At 46.5% G+C, this 24,204-nt stretch overlaps 1 long non-coding RNA gene across 1 annotated transcript in view; it reads left to right on the top strand.

The window, feature by feature from the left end:
• Positions 1–20,202: 20,202 nt before the first annotated feature.
• LOC146858808 (uncharacterized) overlaps positions 20,203–24,204 on the top strand; it is an 85,184-nt gene continuing 81,182 nt past the window's right edge. The window contains exons 1-2 of the long non-coding RNA XR_014979699.1: positions 20,203–20,268; positions 20,669–20,745. This is a non-coding gene — a long non-coding RNA (uncharacterized LOC146858808). The remainder of the gene's footprint in view (positions 20,269–20,668; positions 20,746–24,204) is intronic.

Raw genomic sequence — 24,204 nt, 5'->3', positions numbered from 1 at the left:
GTACGGTGGCCTTAGTGACCCTGGCTACCAGATGGATAAGTGGCTCCTCCCAGGAGGGAATTATAATAGATCACTTTATTCGAAACCTGACTGGTCTAGACTGATAGGCTCACTCAGTCAAGGTATGGCACGCTGCAAATCGGTCCCTTGGATGGGAACGTAAGCTGACACTTGCCACCCCCCCTATGGGATTCTGCACAACTAGGTAATCTGTGGACAACAAAGGGATTTGATAAGTGGGACTTAATTGGCATCTCACAAATTAAAGATATTTGGGACAGGGAACGGGTGAAATCTTTTGCCACTCTCCAGAGTCAACACGACCTAGCTGACACTGAGCTTTTCCGTTACAGACAGATTAGGCATGCACTACATTCCCTCATCCCAAGGAGCACGTCCCTTCCTGAATCATCCCCATTGGATGATAGAATACTAGATGGCCACATCCCAGATAAGACCATCTCATTAATATATAATAAATTAATACACAACATGGAAAACCCTCTCTCAGTCTTGCGACAGAAATGGGTGGCAGATGGCATAGAAATAGATGACGAAGAGTGGCAGGAGGCGATATCTTCTCCCCGGGTGGTGGCCATTCCAGCCTGACTAAGGTTGGTTCAGCTTAAAATCCTACATAGGATATATATGACCGGCCCCCGGTTGGTGCAGATGGGGAGGGCAGGGTCAGGGGACTGTTGCAGAAGATGCGGCCAAATTGGTACATTTATGCACATTATATGGGAGTGCACTCTCATTCAAGTATATTGGAGGGAGGTGCATGCAGTGATAAGAGCGGTCCTCGCTGTTGACATTTTCCCTGAAGCACGCAGATGCTTGCTGAATATATGGGAGCCGACTGATCTTAACACCCATCAAACGCAATCGGCTACTTTGGGATTCATGATCGCCAAAATAAATATTGCACAGGCCTGGGGAGCAGCAACCCCCCCCACACTGGGGGTATGGGAGACGAGTATGGACTGGTGTATGTTTAGAGAAAAGACAGTGTATACTGCCTGAGGCTGTCCTAAAAAGTGGTCCCGCATATGGTCACCATGGAACTCATGTCGTGGAGACATCTGCACCCCCCCACAGAGTATTGAACTAGATGATTTGCTTCCTCCATGAAAGATCCATACTGTGTACAGTGTGAAGAGATACTGCCTCTATTTGTCATGCTTGTACTGATTCTAAGCTGATTTGCTGATTGCTTGTGTGTCGATGTTTATTAATAAAAAGATTTATCCCAAAAAAAAAAAGATTGCCACCTTCTTCCAAACCAAAGTGCAATCAATTTATGAAGATCTCCTCAAAACAGCACCCGACGCAGCCAAACATACTACTCCTACCATCGACGAGAACCTAACTCATAACAAACTAACTAGTTTACATGCCTTAACCATGGAGAAAGTGAACAATCTCCTTCTACTGAGTAAGTCAGGATCTCCTAATGACTCATGTCCCCCTGCCAGCTTACATCTGATCTCTCAAACGATTACTGTCCATCTAGCTCCACTTCTAAATGAAGTGATTAAATCAGGGATCTTTCCACTGCCGTGGAAGACGGCATGCATCAGGCCCATTCTGGAAAAACCTGCTCTGGACCCCACTCAGGTAAAAAAATACCGGCCAATATCGTGCTTGACAATAGCGGCCAAAATCCTAGAAAAATCGGTTAACGGTAAGCTAATCCAATGTCTTGATTCCAGTAATCTCTTAGACCCTAGCCAACATGGCTTTAGACCACGCCATTCCACTGAGTCTGCCCTGATTATGGCCACATCCTTATCCTACTTGACCTATCAGCAGCATTTGACACCGTGAATCATGCGGTGTTAGTGCGGCGGCTGGAGTCAATAGGGATTAAGGAGATGGCTCTGACCCGACTCTCCTCCTTTCTAGCATCCAGAGGACAGAGGGTACACTGGGACAACCTCAAATCAGATAACTTTTATCTCCAATTCGGGGTGCCACAGGGTTCGGCTTTATCACCGACCCTATTTAACATCTATGTCACCCCGTTGGCTAGATTAATTAGAGAGCATGGTTTCACTCTGGTGTCATATGCTGATGATACCCAGTTAGTGATATCTGTATCGCACAGAAATGAGGTCACAGCTTTCATAACTGCCTGAAGAATATTATGAGCTAGGTGAATCAAAACTTCCTCAAACTCAATACTGATAAAACTGAAGTAATGGAGTTTGGTAAGGGGCCAATCCTGTGGAACCAAGCAAGGTGGCCAATCGAGGCAGGCGACTGTCCGCCTCTGGCAACCAAGGCGAGAAACTTGGGAGGGATTTTCGGTAACCAGCTAAACTTTGCATGCCAAATTAATCGCTTGACGTCCTCATGTTTCTTTTTACTAAAGATTCTACGTAAGATCATGCCTTTTATCCTGCAGGATCTCAGGAAAACAGTCATAGGCGCATTGATCCTCTCAAGGATAGACTACTGCAATGCACTATTTCTGGGCATTGACAAGGCTCAGATGGCCAAACTACAATCATTACAAAATGCCGCAGCGCGACTATTACTCAACATTCCTAAATATCATTCCACCTCCGCAAGTATCAGGCTACTTTATTGGCTTCCAACCCAACAACGGGTGAAATTTAAAGCGCTTTGTCTGGCTCAAAAGGCATTGTCTGGAGGGGGTGCCTTGGACATGCAGAAACTGTTTCTCTGGCACTCCCCGACACGGAGTCTTAGATCAACCAACACTGGGCTGGTTCAGATTCCCAAAATCCGTAGGGAAAGATGGGGAGGCAGGAGCCTATTCCACCTTGCTTCTAGACTGTGGATCAAGCTGCCGGCCACTATTAGGCTGCAGCCAAACAGGCTCCAGTTCAGAAAAATGATTAAGGCCTGGCTGCTTTCCCCCAAATAAGTTCTACGACCAGTATGAACAACACACCTCTTACTCTCCCAGTGCCAAGACGCCATTCGAGGGCTTTATAAAACACTTACTTACTTATGAAGACCTTTCTGCTAGAGTGCATTTAAATTCTTACTGAGAACTTTCATCTGACTTTCCCTTGAAGTATGGAGTACGTCAAGGGTGCATACTGGTCCCCCTACTGTTTATTTTATATATAAATGGTCTAACAATTAACCTCTTGCTCCTCAGATATACCAAGAATAGTAGGTTCTCCGATTCCAGCATTACTGTACGCTGACGATGCGGTATTGCTAGCCCTCACCCCTAATGCATTAAGGCTCCAGATTGACCTCTTTGCCTCTTTTATACAAAACATTAATCTGAAAACGAACTAAACCAAGTCGCACAAAATGTCATGCGGACCAGGTAGATCTAGTCTGAAATAAAATTTGTCTAAAGGGTCAGGATTTAACGTCTGTTGACAACTTTTGCTACTTTGGACTAACTTTCAGCTCTTCAGGCCCCTCGAGCCCTCATTTTGCGCAGGCTAGCTCAAAGCTTAGTCAAGCCACAGGGACTGTGTGTAACATGATTAGAAAAGACATCAGAGGGTCTTCTCTTCATCCTTTGAAGGTGTACAGCCACTTATGGTGCAGCTGTCTGGGGTTTTAACCAGTGTAACTGCTTTCAGTCGGAGGAGAATCGCTTCCTCCGGCGGTTGTTGAGCTTACCACCTACCACATCCAGCATTATCATTCACTCAGAGATAAGACAGAACTATATATCAGATAAGGTCCGTTTGGAGCCTCTCTTATTATGCGTCAGCCTCTGGACGAATCCAGCTGCAAGGCTCTGTAGGGACATTATACTTGATTGCCGTACACTGGATAAGGCCCATTATATCCCTTGGTTAAGCTACATACAGACCACCCTTGAAACCCATGGTTTAAATGCTTCGTTTACCGAACCTAACACTATTGCTAAACCTGCTAAGGTAGAGGTGAAAGCAGCATTAATGGAGTAGTTTGCAGCTGATTATTTATTTATTTTGTAGTTTTTATTAAGTGCTACTAACCACCCAAATGGTGACCACAGAGTACCCAAAGAATACCAAAAGGGTGAAGGGGAGCATAATGTATCCCAAATATGTATTCTGCTACCATGTCATAAACTTGTTCCTTTAAAGAATTCATACTGTTTTAATAGCCTTGACTGTGAGGAGGTCCCAGGCCCTGATGTAGTGGGTGGACCACTTTTAAGAGTAGAGTTTGAATTTTGAGAATATCATTTACTCACCTGCCAGTTCTGTGTTGCTTGTAGTCTTAAACTGGAGAGGGTCTTGTGATGTTACACAACAAACGCTGGGGCATATGTACAAGGAAGTGGCATAGTGCCGCGTTAGCCTCTTTGGCTTAACGCCGTGCTCCGCCACTTCTGAAACGCAAGGCTGCACCATATTTACAAGAATACGGTGCAGCCCTGTGTTTCCCCCTGCGCTGGCGCTAATTTAGCTGCCTAGCGCCAACGCAGGCATCCTTGCACCTTAGTGCAAGGGTACCTGTGTTGAGGGGAATGATTGTTTATGAGCATGAAGGTGTCCCTTCCTGCACATAAACAATCTGAAATGGCATTTTGAAACTTCTATGTGTGCTGCTTAATTCAGCACACATAGAAGTTGCAAAAAGTCTTTTTTAATGATTGTTTATGTGCAGGAAAGGACACCTTCTTGCACATAAATAAACAATGGCATTTTGCTGTTTCTATATGTGTTCCACAATGCAGCTCACATGGAAACAACAAAAACAAGGAGAAATTAAGTGGCTTAACGCCGCCTTGTGAATAAGGCGAAGCCCCTATCGCCACCACAACGTCGATAAAAGTGATGTTGTGGTGGAGATAGGGGCTTGTAAATATGCCCCGCTGCCCGTTAAAGGGATTCATACGGTGATGAGAACATGAACAGATAGTGGATGGTGACAATCCAACTGCTGGTGCATGTTGGGTGTTTGAAGTGGGTGCATGCTCCATTTGCAATGTACACTTGAAATGCAATGTTTCCTCCAAATTTGTTTGACGAATTCAACCTTATGAATGTTTTCGCAAATCATTTAGATCCACTTCTCCATTCCTATATATCTTGCTGGTTTGTTATTGGTGCATTTCTGTTACTGTCCCTCTTTTGTGTACTTAGTTCTGTTCCTTGCGATTTCACTCAGGGAACGTTTTGTTTGGCCATTACATTGTATAGTGTGTGATGACCTCTCCTACCTCTTCACTTTTCTTGTACGGGCATTGCATAAAAAAACACATGGACGTGGAACAACTTCTGTGCGGCTGCCCAGCCCCCTATTTCATAAGTCACAGTATTTGCAGCCCTCGTGATAGATACTTATGTGAAATACTACACCCCTTGTCCGCTCGCAATCTGTTTTATTTAACCTTCACATTGCTAACCCACCTTTTTAGCACACATATGCAATCCTACCTCCGCGTGTTTATCCCTTGGCCTTTCCTTTAATTGCACATATGCACACTGGACGTCTAGTAAGTGAGGCAGGGTGTTAATTAAGCAATTACTGAACTGTTATTTTTAAATGTCACATGAATTTCGCACGGTGACAACAGCCCTGATGAGAACTGTGTATCCCCACAGGTGCCACATTGTGCCCTCTAAGAGACTCATTTTGAGAAATTTTTACTTAACCTTGCTGCCACCCGGCAACAAACATGGCGTGTAATCTGAAGAACGTTCATACTATTCTGTTGCGCGGTGTTTTACTCAACCAGAACTATTTATGATTTTTCTCCCAGAGTCTTCCTAACACTCCCACCCCCACCTACGCCCCCACGATTTAGCGCTGTGCCTTGGTGTTACCATTCAAAGGAAACTCGTTAATATAGAAACATTGAATGAGTGTTCTTGTTGGACAGCGCTACGCTGCGTTCTTCTTTTGAAAAGCCTGTTTGTCTCTCCTAAAATACAGTTGTGGCAAGGCTCTTCGCTAAATACTTAGGGACAGATTTATGTTTGACTTGCGCCTCATTTACGCCGCCGTTGCGTCACTTTTGAGACGCAGCAGCGGCGCAAATCCTGCGCCATGGTGCGGGGTATTTACAACGTGACGCATCTGGGAGATGCGTCACGTTGTAAAGCCCTGCGCCACATGTAGGCGTTCAGAGCAGGTGGGGGCGTTCCGGCGCAGGAACGCCTCCGAAAAGTGGCTGAGTGAAATCTACAAGATTTCACTCAGTCACTTTTGAGCCCATGCTGCGTCAAAACCCTGCGCCTGCTTGAAGCAGGCCTAAGGATTGACGCAGCATTGTGAAGATAGGGCCCCCCAGAGCATTGCTGGAGCTGCGTCGCGCTTGCGACGCAACTCCAGCAATGCGCCACTTTTACGGCACAGATGCGTGACGCATCTGTGCCGTTTTTGCCCCATGGTGCGCCGCATTATAAATGTGGCGCATCCATGGTGGCGGATCTGGGGCGCAAAATAACTGGCGCATCCCTGCTGATATGCAGGGATGCGTCAGTTATTATAAATATGCCCCTTACTTAGCAATGCAGCGTAGTCAGGTTCCATGTTTATACTGTTATCCTGATCCAATCCTCAATTTTAGAGTTGCCTGGGTTTATCATACTTAAAAAAGCATTTCCTAACTGCCTTTACTTTTATAATATGCTTTCTTTCTGATAAGGTGGGGACTCCTGTTTTGCAGTTTATCTGTTTAAAATAAAGCATGCTTTTCACTTTCAAGGGGCAAAAACAACAAATGTGCTTTATTAGCAAGAACAAAAGGCTTGTTAACTTACAAAACAAGTTCGATTCTCTGTGGGAAACTTCCTGTCTTCTTGTTAAAAGGACCTCACTCCATGTGAGTCCTCTAGACAGTGCTGTAGCTGCTTCTATGGTCCCCTAGTAAAATAATTACCATATTCTACGTCCTCTAGACAGTGCTCCAGCTGTGTCTCTGGTCCCAGTGGTAATCCTCATTCTAAGTCCTCTAGGCTGTGCAGATAGCTGCTTCTCTGGTCCCAGTAGTAAATCCTCATTATTAGTCCTCTACACAGTGCTGTTAGATGCTGCTCTGGGTCCGTAGGTAAATCCGTATTCTAAGTCCTCTAGAAAGTGCTGCAGCTGGGTCTCTGTTTCCAGTGGTAATTCCTCATTCTTAGTGCTCTAGACAGTGCTGTAGCTGCTTCTCTGGTCCCAGGGGTATTTCCTCGTTTATAGTCCTCTAGGCTGTGCTGCAGCTCCTTCTCTGGCCTCGTCGGTAAGTCCTCATTCTAAGTCCTCTAGACAGTGCTAAAGCTACTTCTCTGGTCCTAATGATAATTCCTCATTCTAAGTCATCTAGACAATGCTGCAGCTTTGTCTCTTGGCCCATAGTTCTCTAGACAGTGTTGCTAGCTGGTTTTGTGGGCTGAGTTGTAATTCCTCATTGTTAGTACTCTAGACGAGGCTGCAGCTGCTTCTCTTGTACCAGTGGTAATTTCTCATTCTAAGTTGTCTGGCAGTGCTACAGCTACTTCTCTGGGCTCATCATTCATCATTCTAAGTCCTCTAGACAGTGCTGCAGCTGCTTCTCTGGTCCCGTCGGTAAATTTCCACATTCTACGTCCTCTAGACAGTTTTCCAGCTGTGTCTCTTGTCCTAGTGGTAATTCCTCATTCTTAGCCCTCTAGAAAGTGCTGTAGCTGCTTCTCTGATCCCGGTGGTAATTCCTCATTATTAGTCCTTTGGACAGTGCTACAGCTGCTTCTCTGGTCCCAGTGGTAAATCCTCATTCTTAGTCCTCTAGGAGGCAGTGCTGCTAGATACTTCTCTGGGCCTGTCGGAAAATCCTCATTCTAAGTCCTCTAGGGAGTGCTGCAGCTGAGTCTCTGTTCCCAGTGGTAATTCCTCATTCTCAGTCCTCTAGACTGTGCTGTAGCTGCTTCCCTGGTCCCAGTGGTAATTCCTCATTTATAGTCCTCTAGGCTGTGCTGCAGCTTCTTCTCTAGCCCCGTCAGTAAGTCCTCATTCTAAGTCCTCTAGACAGTGCTAAAGCTGCTTCTCTGGTTCCAGTGGTAATTCCTCATTCTAAGTCCTCAAGACAATGCTGCAGCTGTGTCTCTTGGCCCAGTTGTAATTCCTCATTCATAGTTCACTAGACAGTGTTGCTAGCTGGTTTTCTGGGCTGAGTTGTAATTCCACATTCTACGTCCTCTAGATAGTTTTCCAGCTGCTTCTCTGGTCCCAGTGGTAAATTCTCATTCTTAGTCTTCTAGGCAGTGCTGCTAGATGCTTCTCTGGGCCTGTCGAAAAATCCTCATTCTAAGTCCTCTAGGCAGTGCTGCAGCTGGGTCTCTGTTCCCAGAGGTAAGCCCTCATTCTTAGTCCTCTAGGCAGTGCTGCAGCTCGGTCTCTGTTCCTAGTGGTAATTCCTCATTCTTAGTCTTCTAGACAGTGCTGTAGCTGCCTCTCTGATCCCACTGATAATTCTTCATTCTAAGTCATTTAGGCTGTGCTGCTAGTGGCTTCTCTGGTTCCGGTGATAATTCCTCATTCTTAGCCCTCTAGGCAGTGCTGCAGCTGCTTCTCTGGCCCCATCGATAATTCCTCATTCTAAGTCCTCTAGACAGTGCTGCAGCTGCTTCCCAGGTCCCAGTGGTAATTCCTAATTCTAAGTCCTCTAAGCTGTGCTGCTAGCTGCTGCTCTGGGCCCATCAGTAAATCATATTTCTAAGTCCTCTAGACAGTGATGCAGCTGGGTCTCTGCTCCCAGTGGTAATTCCTAATTTTTAGTCCCCTGGACAGTGCTGGAGCTGCTTCTCTGGTCTCAGTGGTATTTCGTCATTCTAATTCCTCTAGGCTGTGCTGCCAGCAGCTTCTCTGGTCCTGGTGGTAATTCCTCATTCTTAGTCCTCTAGGCAGTGCTGCAGCTGCTTCTCTGGTCCCGTCGGTAGTTCCTCATTTTAAGTCCTATACACATTCCTACAGCTGTTTCTCTGGGCTCATCAATAATTCATCATTCTAAGTCCTGTAGACAGTGCTGCAGTTGCTTCTCTGGTCCTGGTGGTAATTCCTCATTCTTAGTCCTCTGGACAGTGCTGTATCTGCTTTTCTGGTCCCAATGGCAATTTGTCATTCCAAGTACTCTAGGCCGTGCTGCTAGCAGCTTCTCTGGTCCTGGTGGTAATTCCTCATTCTTAGTCCTCTGGACAGTGCTGTATCTGCTTTTCTGGTCCCAATGGCAATTTGTCATTCTAAGTACTCTAGGCCGTGCTGCTAGCAGCTTCTCTCGTCCTGGTGGTAATTCCTCATTCTAAGTCCTCTACACATTCCTACAGCTGTTTTTCTGGGCTCATCAATAATTCGTCATTCTAAGTCCTCTAGACAGTGCTGCAGTTGCTTTTCTGGTTCCATCAGTAATCCCCACATTCTACATCCTCTAGGCTGTGCTGCTTCTGGGTCTCTGTTCCGACTGGTAATTCCTCATTCATTGTCCTCTGGACAGTGCTGTTGCTGCTTCTCTGGTCCCAGTGGTAATTCCTCATTCTAAGTCCTCTAGGCTGTGCTGCTAGCAGCTTCTCTGGTCCCAGTGGTAATTCCTCATTCTTAGTCCTCTAGGCAGTGCTGCAGCTGCTTCTCTGGACTCGTCGGTAATTCCTCATTGTAAGTCCTCTACACAGTGCTACCGCTGTTTCTCTGGACTCATCAATAATTCATCAACCTAATTCCTCAAACAGTGCTGAAGTTGCTTCTCTGGTCCCAGTGGTAGTTCCTCATTTTAAAGCTATGTTATGTTAAAAGGGTTTTATAAAGCGTCCGTACACTGGTTGGTTTCATGGCGATGATACTAGGAAATGCAGAACCTGGAGCAGTTTATTCGTAGGCCTGGATATACAGCCATGTTTAGAGGGATTTTCTGAATCTCAATAGATCAGTGCTTGACCTGATTTCCAGGGCGATAGAATTCCACAGTCTGGGGGCCAGAGTTGCAAACCTACAACCCCCTTGGCGCTTCAGCTTGAAGATCGGGACTGTCAAAAGTTGGAGATGAGCCGAGCGGAGGTTGCGTGTGGGGGTGTAGCATGATATGAGGCTGTCTATGAATTTAGGGCTCTGGCCATTCAGGGATTTAAACACCAGACAGCCAAATTTGAATGTGCAGCGTTGGGAAATAGGAAGCCAGTGCAGCTTCCTTAGGAGGAGGGAGGCATGTTGCCCCCTGGTTGTTTGTAAATCGCGCTTGGTTCGGTACCATCTGTAACCGTTTTGTAAGGCAGAGTGGTATACCAAGATTGATTGCGTTGGCGTAGTCTAGACGTGATAGGACCATGGCTATCAAGACCTGTATCAAAGCTGCTTGGGTACGTAGCCTGCTTATCTTCCTAATTTTAAACAGCTGAAAAAAAGCAGGTGGAGATCATAGAGCCTACGTGAGTTTTTAGGTATAGTTCATTGTTTATAGTGCCCACAAGGCTTTTTACTGAGGAGGAGGGATTTGGAAGGGGGGGGTCCTAATTCGTTTGGCCAATAATGTGGGCCCCACAGATTGCGACCGCCACCCGTCAGGACTAGTTTGGTCTTGCCTGGATTTAGTGTTAGGTGATTGTGGTCCATCCAGTGAATTGCATGGTAGACAAAGTCAGATAATGACCTCTGGGCTGAGTTGCTAGCGGCTTCTCTGGTCCCAGTGGTAATTCCTCATTCTTAGTCCTCTAGGCAGTGCTACAGCTTCTTCTCTGGTCCGTCAGTAATTAATCATTCTAAGTCCTCTAGACACTGCTACAGTTGCTTCTCTGGTCCCAGTGGTAATTCCTCATTCTTAGTCCTCTAGGCAGTGCTACAGCTTCTTCTCTGGTCCATCAGTAATTAATCATTCTAAGTACTCTAGACACTGCTACTGCTGCTTCTCTGGTCCCAGTGGTAATTCCTCATTCTAAGTCCTCTAGGCAGTGCTGCTAGCTGCTACTCTCCTCCCATTGGTAAATCCTCATTCTAAATCCTCTACACAGTCCTGCAGCTGGGTCTCTGTTGTGGTAATTCCTCATTCTTAGTCCTCAAGGCAGTGCTGCAGCTGCTTCTCTGGTCCTGTTAGTAATTCCTCATTCTAAGTCCACCAGACAGTGTTGCTAACTGCTACTCTGGTCCCAGTTGTAATTCCTCATTCTAAGGACTCTAGGCAGTGCTGCAGTTGTGTCTCTCTTCCCAGTGGTTATTACTCATTCTTAGTCCTCTAGACTACTCTAGTACAATAAAATATTATTTGCAACGTCAACAGCTCTAACTTTAAAAAATGCGAGACCAATTGCATTGCAAATGCTTGTTTCTTGCTAGTTATTGGGTTTCTCGTATACCCTCCTTCATACCTCTCCCTTCCTAATACCTGCTCCGCATGGTCCTACTTCTTTTAGCAACTCTTATTACCTTTTACTCCCTTAACTCTTCCCGGTTTCAAATTCCTATTTGCAATGCATTCTTCTGTCTTTCCTGCACACACGCTAACAAGCGTTCTCACTCCGAAAGTTGCCCCCACCTTATTGCAATCCAGTAAATTCTCCCACTTATTGGTTCAAAATATCCCTTTTTCCAGTTTCCAAATATTGGCTTTCATGTTAGTCTCCCTCTATTTATTCTTGCTGTTGACTGCTGCGTTAGAAATAGAAAATATACTACCGGAATGCTTCGGGTCGGTTTTCCTCTTTCTCTCATTTGTTTACACGCCATGTGCAAACATCTAACCCTTTTTTAATATTCATCTAGATTTCAAACCTTCTCTGGACATCTTTGTTTTTTCAAACAGATCTAATTGACAACTTTGTAATTTTTTGCCCTTTTTCTTAGCAATTAGGGGGCAGATTTACAAGCTCTTTGCATCACTTTTGCACCGTCGTTGCGTCACTTTTGTGACGCAGCGTAAAAGTTGCGGCCCATTTACAACGTGACACATCTAGGGAGATGCGTCACGTTGTGAAGCCCTGCGCCACATTAAACCTGCGTCAGGTTTAATGTATGCAGGGTGGGCGTTCCGTCGCAGGAAGCCCCGTAAAAGTGACGCAGTGAAATCTACAAGATTTCACTGAGTTACTTTTACGTCCATGCTGCATCAAAACCCTGCGCCTGCTTGAAGCAGGCGTAAGGAGTGATGCAGCATGTTAGGCATAGGGTGCCCCTGAGCATTTCTGGAGTTGCGTCGTGCTTGCGTCACGACTCCAGCAATGCGTGATTTTTCCGTCAACACATACGTCAGAATTTCTGACGCATCTGTCAATCCTTGCGCCATGTTGCGCTGTATTGTAAATACGGCGCATCCACGGTGACGCAAGGATTTGACATGTTGGCGCAGGGAAAATGACGCATCTCTACAGATGCGTCACTTTCTTGTAAATCTGCCCCCTAGGATTTTAGTCAGATTCGTTGTTCTTCAGTACGGTTGCTTGTCAGTCCTGTTTTGTCTAACTTGGTTTTCACTAAGCGTGTTTTTTTTCCGCCACGTGAGAGTGATCCCCTGCCAGAGCAATGAACCATGTGTGACTGGAGTCTCTGCTATAAATACCCCTGGTATACTGATGCTGGCAGTGCCACCTGCTGCCCCCAAACACATGCCGGTGATGATCAATGCCTGGTTGTCCAAGGGAAGCCTCCAGCTGGGGCACCAGTTCATCAGGGGCAGCGCCCAGAAGCCCACCCTGGTAGTGCTCAGAGCTGGCGAGTCTGACAGCAGGGGCTGGGAACAATGACAGCAAACACCATCACTGTAGACTTCCCATCGCAGAAGGAACGCCTAGAAGGGGCGAACAACTGTGTCTTAGCCTGACCCTAGGGGAACTTAACACCACACGGGTAAATACAGGACAACAGTCTGCTTATAAAAGTGACCCTGGCATCTATTAATAGACAAAACATGAACCAGAGGACGGGTGTTATGAATCACCCTAACTTGAGCATGACAAGATGAATGTGCACAATTAACACCTGGAAAATGATACACATCATTTGCAGTATGGTAGCAGTTTTTGCACGTGGCATAGCCAGGATTTACACACAAACAGAAGAGAGAGCTCCCATTGATTGAGCCCTATCACAGCCCTCTCAGCAAATCAAGACACCAAGATGTGATTAACTCCAGAGTAGATGTAGATTGCCATGCCACCCTTCACCTAAAGCCAGACTCAAACCAATATCCAAAGTCATTTCACAACAGTTTTAAATATACAGAAGCAATCATATGTTTGTTCATCTGACTGGTGCTCCTCCACCTTAGGGAGACTTCCTTAGGTATGAAAAAGGCTTGGGGCGCAAACCTCTCCCCAAAATTATGACCTCTTACAGCCTAGTAGAAGTAGGTGAAATGTTGGCCTTTTTAAAATAATGTTTTCTGCTCAGGATGCTAAGCTTGATTCCTCTTCTAGTGCTTTCCTTGTTCATAACCTAAGTTTTGCTTTTTTACCTCCCTTTTTTGGGGTTTTAGGACTCTGGGTTCCTTACCACCGCTATTCAGTGCTAAAGTTCATATGCTCTCCATGTAAATTGTGTTACTGATTGGTATAGCCATAATTAGCATATTTGATTTACTAATAACGCCGTAGTAATGGGTACAGGTGTGCCCAGGGCCTGTAAATCAAATGCTACTAGTGGGCCCGCAGAACTGGTTGTGCCGCCCACACAAGTAGCTCTTCCAATGTATCCCAGACCTGCCTCTGGAGTGTGTGCGCGCCCAGTTTTTTAACTGCCATGTCGACCTGGCAACTTGCCAGACCCTAACCTTCCCTTTTCTTACATGTAAGTTACCCCTAAGGTAAGCCCAGGTACTTCCGTGGGCAAGGTGCAGTGTATGCGAAAGGTAGGACATGTGCTGGTGTGTTTTACATGTCCTGATAGTCAGTGGCGGCTCCTCCGGTAAGGCGGTGGTGCGTCTCCCCACAATTAAAAACGGAAAAATAAAATGATAATCACACAACGTTCTTATAATTTTATTTAATCATACTGGCTCAGCTGGTTGGGGGACGGGGTGGGCTGGGCTGTTTAGAGCTGGGGAAGGAGTGGTAGGTACTTCCTAAGTGCCCGAAACATTTTGGCTGGCCCTCTTGGGCCGGCCAAACAGTCATGCGCACTTTGCATGTTCTCCACCCAGGCTGCATTACAGCCTGGGTGGAGAACATGCACAGCCTGCCAGCCCCTGTCTGAGCGCTGAACCACGCCACTCATACCAATCACAACGCTGCTTTAAGGCAGCGTTGTGGTTGGTTAGGGGAGTCAGGGAGGGTGTTTGCTTCCTAGTTCCTGCTGCCGGAGAGAACAGGATGGAAGAGAGGCAGTGGCCTGCCGGCTGTATCCATGTAAGTGTGTTTTTTTTAATTCCCTCCGCCTCTCCCCCTGCACCCCTGCCACCCCCGTTTGGTAGCAGCCGCTACTGCCGATAGTTAAATATTATGCATTTAGTTTTTACCTTTTGAAAGGCTGTCTTTCCCGTAGGTGATCATTGGAGCTTCCTTGTAACATTTTACAAGTTTAACTTTCAAATGGGAAAAGATGAAGAAATGGAGTTTAGGTTTCCTGAGCTCAGAATTTAATAACACATCTTTTAGTAAAGGTGTTTTTTAAATGGTGTGTCTGAAAATCTAACTTGTATAAAGTAGGCATTTTCTCGCTTAACCATACCATGTACCTCTGCCTGCTAGTGGATTCACCATATGTGTTGAATAAAAAAAAAGCCAGAGCTGACTAAAAACGTCATGTGTGTTTACATGATGAGAGAGCTTAAGTTGCCCCTTGTCAGTTGTAGTTATTCTGGTTCCATATTACACATAGTGACCCACTTGTGTGTGCTCACTTTTAGGGCCATGGGGTACTATGGTATTACAGAAGGGGCTGCAGACACTTGTGGGGCCCCTTATGTAATTCGGACAGTGCTGACACACATGTAGCGTTATCTTGAGAGGGCATTACCTTATTTGCATGGGAACATGGCCCCATGCAAGTAAGGGAATTCATTTTGTCACAGCGCCGCTCCATATTATTGACAAAAAGTTGGTAGCACTGTCAGACAGCCTACTTAGGGTAGCCCTCCGTAGGGGTGAAAGGGAGACCCATGCACCCACCAGACATCCCCAGGCAGGCGCGTGCAGTCACTCACTGCCCCCTTCTGCTATGCTCGGGGCTCTCTGACCCCTCTTCAAAGTGCAGGCAGGTTGCCGCCTTCAATGAGACATACAGAATGGCTTGTAAACAACCACTCTGCATTTTAATAACTGCACTGCTCCCAGGGCAGCACAAGTTCACAGCTACCCTGGGGGCAGCACATTCATTATATTAGTGCGCACTGCCCCGATCTGCACCAGGCCCACCTTTTGAAAGATGCGCTGTGACGCAAACAGAGACAGTACACCCTATATAAAATATGGACCTTCTTTGTTAGGTGCAGCCTAGGCGGCGCTTGATCTGTCTCTTCAAGACATGTTGTATATACATTTGTTTCTTCGCATTCACATTAAAAAGCCTTGCTTCCAAGTGGCTAATCTTTCCTATTAGTCCCTTCTTTCCATGGGTTGGTACCTCCCGCGGAACACCGCCCTATTACTTGTAGCCTAACATTTGTTACATTTAGGAAATGTTTTCGGGACTACTTTTTTTCTTTGATTAACAGCGCTTTTTACGAGTGCTCATGTTTTCACTTGTTTCTTTATCTGTGCACCATCCTTGCGACTGCCCATCTTGCCAGCCTGCTGTAATTCATTGGTATTTGAACCTCTCTTCAGCAGTTATCAGCTGAGCAGGGTTTGTGAGGTATAGGGAAGTTCAATCGGAAGCTTTGTTTTAGGTTTTATCGCTGCTACCGTTTTGGAACATCTGCCCCAACCGGGCTTGTGTTCTAATCCCCCACTCGTTCCATGAGCTCTATCGGTACTTTTGCTCCTAGCTCCCATATCATTTGCTCTTTTTACAAGTGAAATTTCATGAAAACAGTAAGTGCGAACAAAAGAAGCCTGGCTTCCAGTTCAGAATGTGAATTCCGCGTCCAGACTCCGTTTCTGTCAAGCGTACTCGCATCAGGGACTGCCACATCTAGTTTTTACGTCGATCGGAGCACTTGGACAAGCCACCATACTCTGGACCTTGCACCAGTCTGACGACAAGGTTGGACTTACTAAATCTCCCTCAATAATTTGGATCACAGTTTACTTGGGATTTATTGACCAGCCGAGTTGGAAGTATAAGCGGCAGAGAGGTTTTAAACTTTAGTACCTAAAGAGCCATACAGCCCTGACAAGTCGTGGGGTCACCCCCAATCGACGAAACACCTGTTGGCTGGGCATTGTTGGATTAAAAGAAAAGACAACAGGACTTTATACCTCTTTTGTTCACACTTACTGTTTTCATAAAATTTCACTTGTAAATAGAGCGTGTGCATAGGATAAGAATGATCACAGTGCTGGCCTTAGGGCTTAATGTTTTGAGGGTCTAGGGTGTTATCCCTCACCTTTTGCACCCCATAGAACAATAGGATCTAACACTACCGCAAACTCCATATGTGCCATTTCTCCCAACGAATGACCCCCCCTCCCCAGCGGAAGGTCCCAGATCATTTGCCTTTGTAATTTTGCAGGTTAGTGGTGAAAAGGCAGGCGATCACTGCAAACAAGTTTACATCTCCGGGATGTGCAAGAAAGCTGTCTCCATTGTAATTAAGGAACCAGTTGTGAATCCCGGCCTCAGCTCAATATTACGTGATGCGAGATACTGTACTTGACACTCCGCTTTAAGCAGCTGAGCAAATGTTTAAAATGTAATGTTTAGCACTCGCATGATAACAGTGTAGTTGTGTTGCGAAGCTCTGAAATGCCCCATACAAAGTGCTTGCTATATGGAACCGCAGATTACATCAATAAGCATCCCATTTGCCTTCCTTTCTTAAAGCCACAATGTTATTTTGGACCTAGTTCTAGTTACAATACTTACATGAACAAGAGAAGTATAAATTAGTGCAACACTCCTCCCGAGCAATAAGCCCCAGGCATCTTATCTATTTGCTTAGCGACATGAAACATTGGTGCAAAGCTCACAGGGGGAGAGAATGTGGCATCACCACCAGAGCTGCCTACTATAGAGCTGGTGAACCAGGTTCGAGTCTCAGCGTTGGCTCACCATCCTATGATTCTGGGCAAATCCCTTCATATTCTTGTGCTTAAAATAAAAGAAGCATTTGCAATGCAATAGGTCTCGCATTTACGTGAGTTTGATTTATTGACATTGTAAATTACAATGCCTTTTATTTTTGTTTTCGTTTTTAACACATACATAAAAGGCATTGTCATTTACAATGTCAATAGCTCAAACTCGCGTAAATGCGAGACCTATTGCATTACGAATGCTTGTTTTGAATGTTCACACAAGCATTTGGGACACACTTCGGCATTTTAGCATTCAACGGAATGTGATAAAGATATGTGTCTAGATGGCAACTTTGCTTTGGCATATCATGACAGTACCTTAGTTAATCTGTCGATGGTAAAAAAGTGAGAAAGTACTCTGCTTCAATAGTGCTTTTGAGACTTTATCCTGCACCACAATAATGTCACCGCCTGTGATATATTTGTTTTTATTTTAGAGGTCATCGGCAGGGATCAAAGGTTTTGGGATGTAATTTTCTGTCATGTGATGTAGGAGTGATGTCACTTTTACCACCCCAGGCATTTTGTGAATCGACATCCACGCACTGTTGTCTCTGGTGCACGAGTTCACGGTGCCTGCGTCTGCACTCCAACTCTCCCTGCCAGCCCAGGCAGGCCACGATCGATCCTAGCGCCAGGTATAATTTACCCAAAAAAGTGTCTCAGCTCTGAACCCCTGGACCGCTGTCTGTAGTCTGGGCTCTCCCCAGGCGGCAGACGCGCCTTGCCTCCTACCATTTCCGCCAGTGACGTAACAAAACTTGAGGGGGCCCCCTGCAAGGTAAGTGGAGGGGCCTCCTCCAAGCTCAATCAGGAGCTCTCTGGACGGAGTACTGTGCTGTGGGGGTCCCCTGGAGCTTGGGGGCCCCCCTGCACCGCAGGGGATGCGGGGGCCTGTGTTACGCCAATGGATTCCGCTGGCTGCGAACCCAGGCCAATTGTGTGGCTGCCCGAAAGATTACTGCTAGCTATCTCCTAAAATTCCTCGGAAGACAGACAGCATTATATTAAAAAAACAATACAGACTCTGGCACTGAATAAGTTTGAGATTTTGCAGAGGCAAGACAGTTCCTAACACACTCCAGTGATCTTTGCAATTCTGTTCTTTTGAGAAATGCACCTCAAAAGCTGAAGCAAACGGCTCAGGGTTGCAAAGTTCACTGGAGTGTACAACAAACTGTCGCTGTGAAAGCACAGGGCAGGAGATGTGCGTATGCATGCACAACTCTTGTACAAGCGGTCGCCGTGAGAGTGAAAGAACGCCATGCACGCGTTCTGCTCAAACGCCGCGAGCGCGAACTGGAGATGTGCGGACGCGTGCACAACTCCTGTCCTCTGCACGCGTGCATGTCCTGTCCCCCTTCCGACGAAAAACCGTCAACAATAGATCTCACCAAGGTTTGCAGCCCATGCACTGCGACGCTAGGCGAGACCTAAACATGTTTATTGTAACTAGTGCTCAGATAAAACACTACTTCTGACCTGGTCTGCAATTAATGCGAACAACTTTATGAAGAAGAGGTTATTGCATGTCTAGCACCCGAAGGCCCTAAAAGCTACACATGCCAGGCAGGGTTCAGGGAAGGCCCCTGTGTTTTCAAAAAACATAAAAGCACCCTAATTGTGTCTAGTTCTGCATGTTTGAAAGCTAACAGAAGAAATCGGGCGCTGATATTCGGTGTGTACCAATTTCCACTTCTAATACAGGCTTACAGGGGCTTGGGGAAAAAGGGCCTTGGCTAGCTGGCCCCATCCACAGGTGTGTTAACATGCATGTAACGTACATATAGATATATGTAAATTTGCATGGAGCAACAATGATTAAAGAAAAGCATAATGTAGGCACACTGCACTGAATTTAACATTGAAGCCACCATATTGAGCCTCGTAGAAGCATGCTCACCTCACCCGATAAGTGGCGGGTTGGGAGGCTCGCCATTGTCGTGAATGTTTATCATACTTGTTTGACTCATGCAGTTGATGCTGCTATTAAATTGTCGATTGATTGCTGGGCCCGGGGCATGTTGTGTTGCCATGGCATGTTTTTCCAGCAGGACTTGGGGGCATTGCTTCTCTCGGCGGATTAACATTTCCATTGCCAAGGGTTAGCTTTGTGTGACATCGCATGTCTGTATCCATTTCACATGGCTTCTCTCTCTTGGTGTGACCACGTTTAACTTGCAGTGCAACACCATTTCCTTTGAAATGTGCGCTGTCAGTGCGGGCACAATGCGGTAAAGGCAAACACCGCCCTGCAAAAGTATATGTATGAAAAATGCCCACTCGTTCCATATTGGTAATTGCTCCACCAAACCCCCATCCAGCATGAAGCCACCGGACTGGTGGGCACAGATGCATATATGCCAATCGACCCCATTCCGTCGGAAGACTCCCGATTTTTTCAGCCAAACTGAGAATTATTTTTGTGTGTCTCCTGCCTGAAATTGCTTTGCCCTCAATAGACGTCGATAGGGGACATACATTCTCCCAATTGTTTTAAAAAAATCTCCCACTCTCCACTTCTAAAATGTTGGCATGTATACACATGCCACCTTTGGCATGGCACTAGAATCCCCCAGCAAGCATAAAACATCTGACCCTCAAATCCCATGAGGCTTTAGCTGCCCTTCCGTGCACACTGTTGAGATGGATTTAAATCATTTTAAGAGCTGGGCGGTGTCTCTTATCACAAAATCACATTTGTATTTAATGCACAGGTAAATTAAAACTTGTGCCCAAAATCACAGGATGCTCAGCCGACATCAAGACTCGAACCTTCTTCCCCAGTTCCAAAGTCCGCAGTTCGCCCGAAATTACTTCTCGCTGCTTCATCCTCTGAGCCAAAACCCTTGGGACAGTTTTACAGCTAGCAACATATGTTGTTTCATTTCCTCTTTGGAGCCAGAGCAGATACCTGGTTCTTCGTGCATTCTGGAACTTGCAGTTTTATTTTCTTCTCTCTCAGTACAGACAGCTCTAGTATGCAAATTGCTATTTCCGAAAAGGCATGGCCTGGCTGAAGGTGAAAGGCATGGAGTCACTGACCTGGCTGCAGCTGCTTTCCCCTGGTCAGCTGCTCTGCAGCACACTATTAATAGGGCATCTTGGCTGCACTCCACAGTAGCCCACATGTCGTTTAATTACAACTCCTATGTCTGAGAGAGAGAAAAACAAAGAAGGAGAGAGCAGACACCAGGCGATTGGGGCGAAATTACGGTGCCATGTATGTGAGTGTTTGCACGTGTGGATTCAATGCACATGTCATCAAAGAGAGAGAATCATGTCTCATTTTCCTCTTCGATACATGTCGTACTGCATGCTGAGAGTGTCTTAGAGTGCTCTACCATTTAAAATACCTCCACATAGAAGCACACACTGTGGCGTTGTAGCTGGCCACTCTACCCTTATTTATTATAATGAGGGAGAAAGAAGCAGGGATGAATTCGGCTTCCATGAGGTTATAGTCATTATCAATGAGAATGAATCCTGTGTCTCAGTATTCCAGGGTCTTTAGGGTTTCTTTCTCGAAGACCCTCATTCACACTAATTCCAGGTGCGGTATATATTGGTTCTCCGTCCTGTTGGTTAGGTGAATAACATCATCATTGGGTTTTTATCACCAGAGTTTTCAGCTGTCCAGGCGTTCTACGATCCGCCACCTGGAGGGAAACCGTCTGGTTTGTGACAGTCGTGAGTAAAGGTGAGTGGTGCGGTAAAAAGGTGGATTAAAAGTACCTCAGTTCCTCTATATGTTATTTTATTATGCAGGAAAGGGGATAATGTTAAAAATAGAAAAGGAGCATTGGTGGATGTGTTAATGGTCCACAGCACCTAATGTGAGATCATGACTGGTCGACAAGTTTCGCCCCTATGATGCCCTTGTGGGTCGAGGGGCCTGCTTTAGGACTGATGTGGGAGCGACTTCTTTGTGGGGTCGCTCTTTTGAGAGTAAGTAGATTTACTTACCCTTCTTCATCACTGAGCTCATTTGCTCAAACTGTAAAGTGGTTGTTGTAGGAGGCTGGCTTAGTATATGGTGCACACTTATGTAAGTGTAGCACCCTGCACTAATCCAGACAACCCGTATGGTGATGTTGTTGGTCATAGACAACCGTAGAAAGCTCTCTAAGTGGTAAGTGTGGAGAGCAGCCTTCAGTCTTTGTCAAGGATTGTAAAGCAGTTTTTTTACCAGCACTTAATCTTATGGTATGGGTGAAAAAGAACCCCACAGTGTAGTTATAACAAATATCTCTTTATTACTAACACTCACTAACACAATACAGTATCTCCTACCCGGAGATTTCTGTCTAATATACACAATAATTGTCGATTGAATAAGTAAGAAGCACAAATACACAGTGGTCCCCAGGGGGAGACCAAACCCTATACTAAAATAGTGGAATGCGGACCATAACTCAAGTCAAGAGTGGACCCAGAAAACATAAAACAACCACAAGGAGGTTGTGTGCAGTGTGGGAACACGACCGCATACTCAATTCAAGTCAATTGGTAAGTCACAGTTGCAATTTTAAAGAAGAAGGACCCTTCCAAGCGGACCCTGAAGAAACCCAGTGGAGGAGGGAAGGTTGGAGACCCACCCCACCCGTGAATACCCAAGGGCCCAGGATACCTACACCAGGGAAGCTGGGTGCACAGGTGCAAAGTGGAGTCAGAAACTGCCGTAGACCACAATGGAGGACTTAAGGAAGATGCTGCTGAGGAAGAAGGTGAAAGTGTCCGGTGGAACCCAAAGGTGGATTCAGGATGAGAGGTACCTGCAAGCAGAGGGGAGAGAGTCTATGCCACTCAGGAGTGACCAGGAGGCACGAAAGACGGATGCCCAACGATGTCGAAGATGCAGGAGAGTTTGATGGTGCTCTTGTAGTTGCAGCTGTATGGACCAGGCGATGCAGAGGAGCAATGCACAAGCTGTCCCACGTCGGATGTCAAGAGCCAAGGGGTCGGTGTCCATCAGGGGCATCAACAAGCCTTAGCAACGGCAACCAACATAGTCGTAGAAAAAGGTGCAGTGTCGGGACCAGCAAGGTCCAAGTGACTCACCACGAGCAGGTAAGTCAGACGAGGCTCCCAAGCAAGGGAGCCCACTGGAGCCAAAGAAGACCCTCAAGAGAAACCATGGGCCAAACGCACAGGAGTCACAAGAGGACTTCGAGCAGCTCACCAAAGGATGAAGGTCCATGGTGCAAAGGTTGCGGTGTAGGTGAACATTGTGGCTGTAGGAGATGCTTGGAGCCCGAAGATCTCTGGAGAAGAGCGTCAACAAGCCTTGGCAAAGGCAAGTCAACGCGGTGTACAGGGATTCTGTTCCAGCGGTTCCGACAAGGGATAGTGACATCAAACTCGGTGGGAAGACAGTGCAGGCCTCAAGGGAGTTGCAGAACCACCACCTGTGTTGCTGGCTTTTTGGATTCCCTGGGAGCCCAGGATCAACAGACCAGTCAGCTGTGTTGAGGTGCCTTCAGATGTGGGGAAGTGACTTCTTCACTCCAAGGGAGATTCCTTCAGGTGTCTTGGATGTCCACAGGTCCTGTGGATAACCTACATGGAGCACAGGCGTTGCAGTGAGCTTGCAGGACGAGGAGACCAGGAGCAGCAGGAGTCTTCCTAGTTGCAGTTTCGGGTCCCAACGCAAAGTCCAGCGAGGTCAAGAGTTCCCAGATGGTTGAAGTAGAAGTGGTATTGGATTTGAATCTTGTCCTACGACAAATCTAGGCACCCACCCGCAGGTAAGCCCTTAAGTACCCTAAGGAAAGGCTGGTGACGATTCAGGAGTCCCTCCCAGAGGAGGTACTGGACAGTGGGGAGGATACTCCCATGTTCTTTGTCCAGTTTCACACCAGAGCAGGAGCCAACAGCTCCCTGAACTGGTTTGAACTGGAGTATGCAAGGAGGGCACCAAATGTGCCCTTCAAGCAATCTCAGTGGAGCTGGCTAGCACCCTCACCCTGCCCCAATACAATAAGTCCCGTCAGGAAGCCGGTCATACCTCCCTGTGACAGGAAACCTATTGTCCTGCCTTCCCCTGCTTGAGCTTGACTCAGAAGAATCGTGTCTCTGGTCGGCAGCAGCCATAGTTTGTTGTCCGGGTCTAGAAGACTGTCACCGGGAGCACTGAGGGCCATCTGGAGGAGCTTTACAGTGCATTGAATCTTACCACCCACACCGTTTACGGTGGGGGGTATGTTTCATGTACAGTGTGGGGGTATGATTCTAATTTGTTTGATACCAAATACAACAGGGTTCATTATAGCCAGTTTAGAGATAGCCATTGCTTAATGACGCATGACCACTCTATGTATCTTAATGGCTGATGCACTTACAACCCAGTAGAATGGACCCCGAAGGTTGTAGTGGTGTCCTGCTCATGTAGGGGCACCCTCACACTTAGAACCAAGCACCCTGCCTTCCGGATTGAAAGACCTGCCTCTGATATAAGGAATCTTATATTGGTCGTAAGTGGTGCTAGCACCAGCTTACACAGGCTGCAATGGCAGGCCTGTAGTCACAGTTTGAGTGTTCTCTCATGGGTGGCATAATACATGCTTCAGCCCATGAGAGACTCCTGGAGTACCTATGCCCTGGGTACCTTAGTGCCATATACTAGGGACTTACCAGGGTACACCAGTAGCCAATCTGGAGTGTACCCAAGTACTCACCATGTCCAATTTAGGGAAGAGGCACAGAGACTGGGGTCCTGATTAGTCAGTAAAACGTAATGACACCAGCAAAAAGTGGGGGCGACCATGAAAGCAGATCCTACATTCCTACACAACCAACCCCCAAACGTAAGGCGATGAGACTAACCTTGCCCAGTTGAGGCTTCATTTTCTAAGTAGAAATATCTGGAGAGTCCATCTGCGTTGGCATGGTTGCTCCGAGGCCTATGTTCCACTGAAAAGTCCATCACCTATAGGGAAATGGACCACCTCAAAAGTTTAGGGTTTGCACCCTTCATTTGTTTAAGCCATAAGAGGGGCTTATGGTCTGTCTGAACAAGGAAGTGAGTACCAAACAGGTATGACCTCAACTTCTTCAGGGCCCAGACCACAGCAAAGGCCTCCCTCTCTATGGCTGACCAAGATATCTCCATGGGGGTCAGCCTTCTGTTTATAAAAGCTACTGGTTTGGTCCTGGCCCT

This window comes from Triturus cristatus, chromosome 3_2, assembly GCF_964204655.1.
Source record: "Triturus cristatus chromosome 3_2, aTriCri1.1, whole genome shotgun sequence".
NCBI classification, from domain to species: Eukaryota; Metazoa; Chordata; class Amphibia; order Caudata; family Salamandridae; genus Triturus; species Triturus cristatus.
The sequence above is the reverse complement of the archived record's forward strand: the minus strand, read 5'-3'. Positions and strand labels throughout refer to the sequence as shown.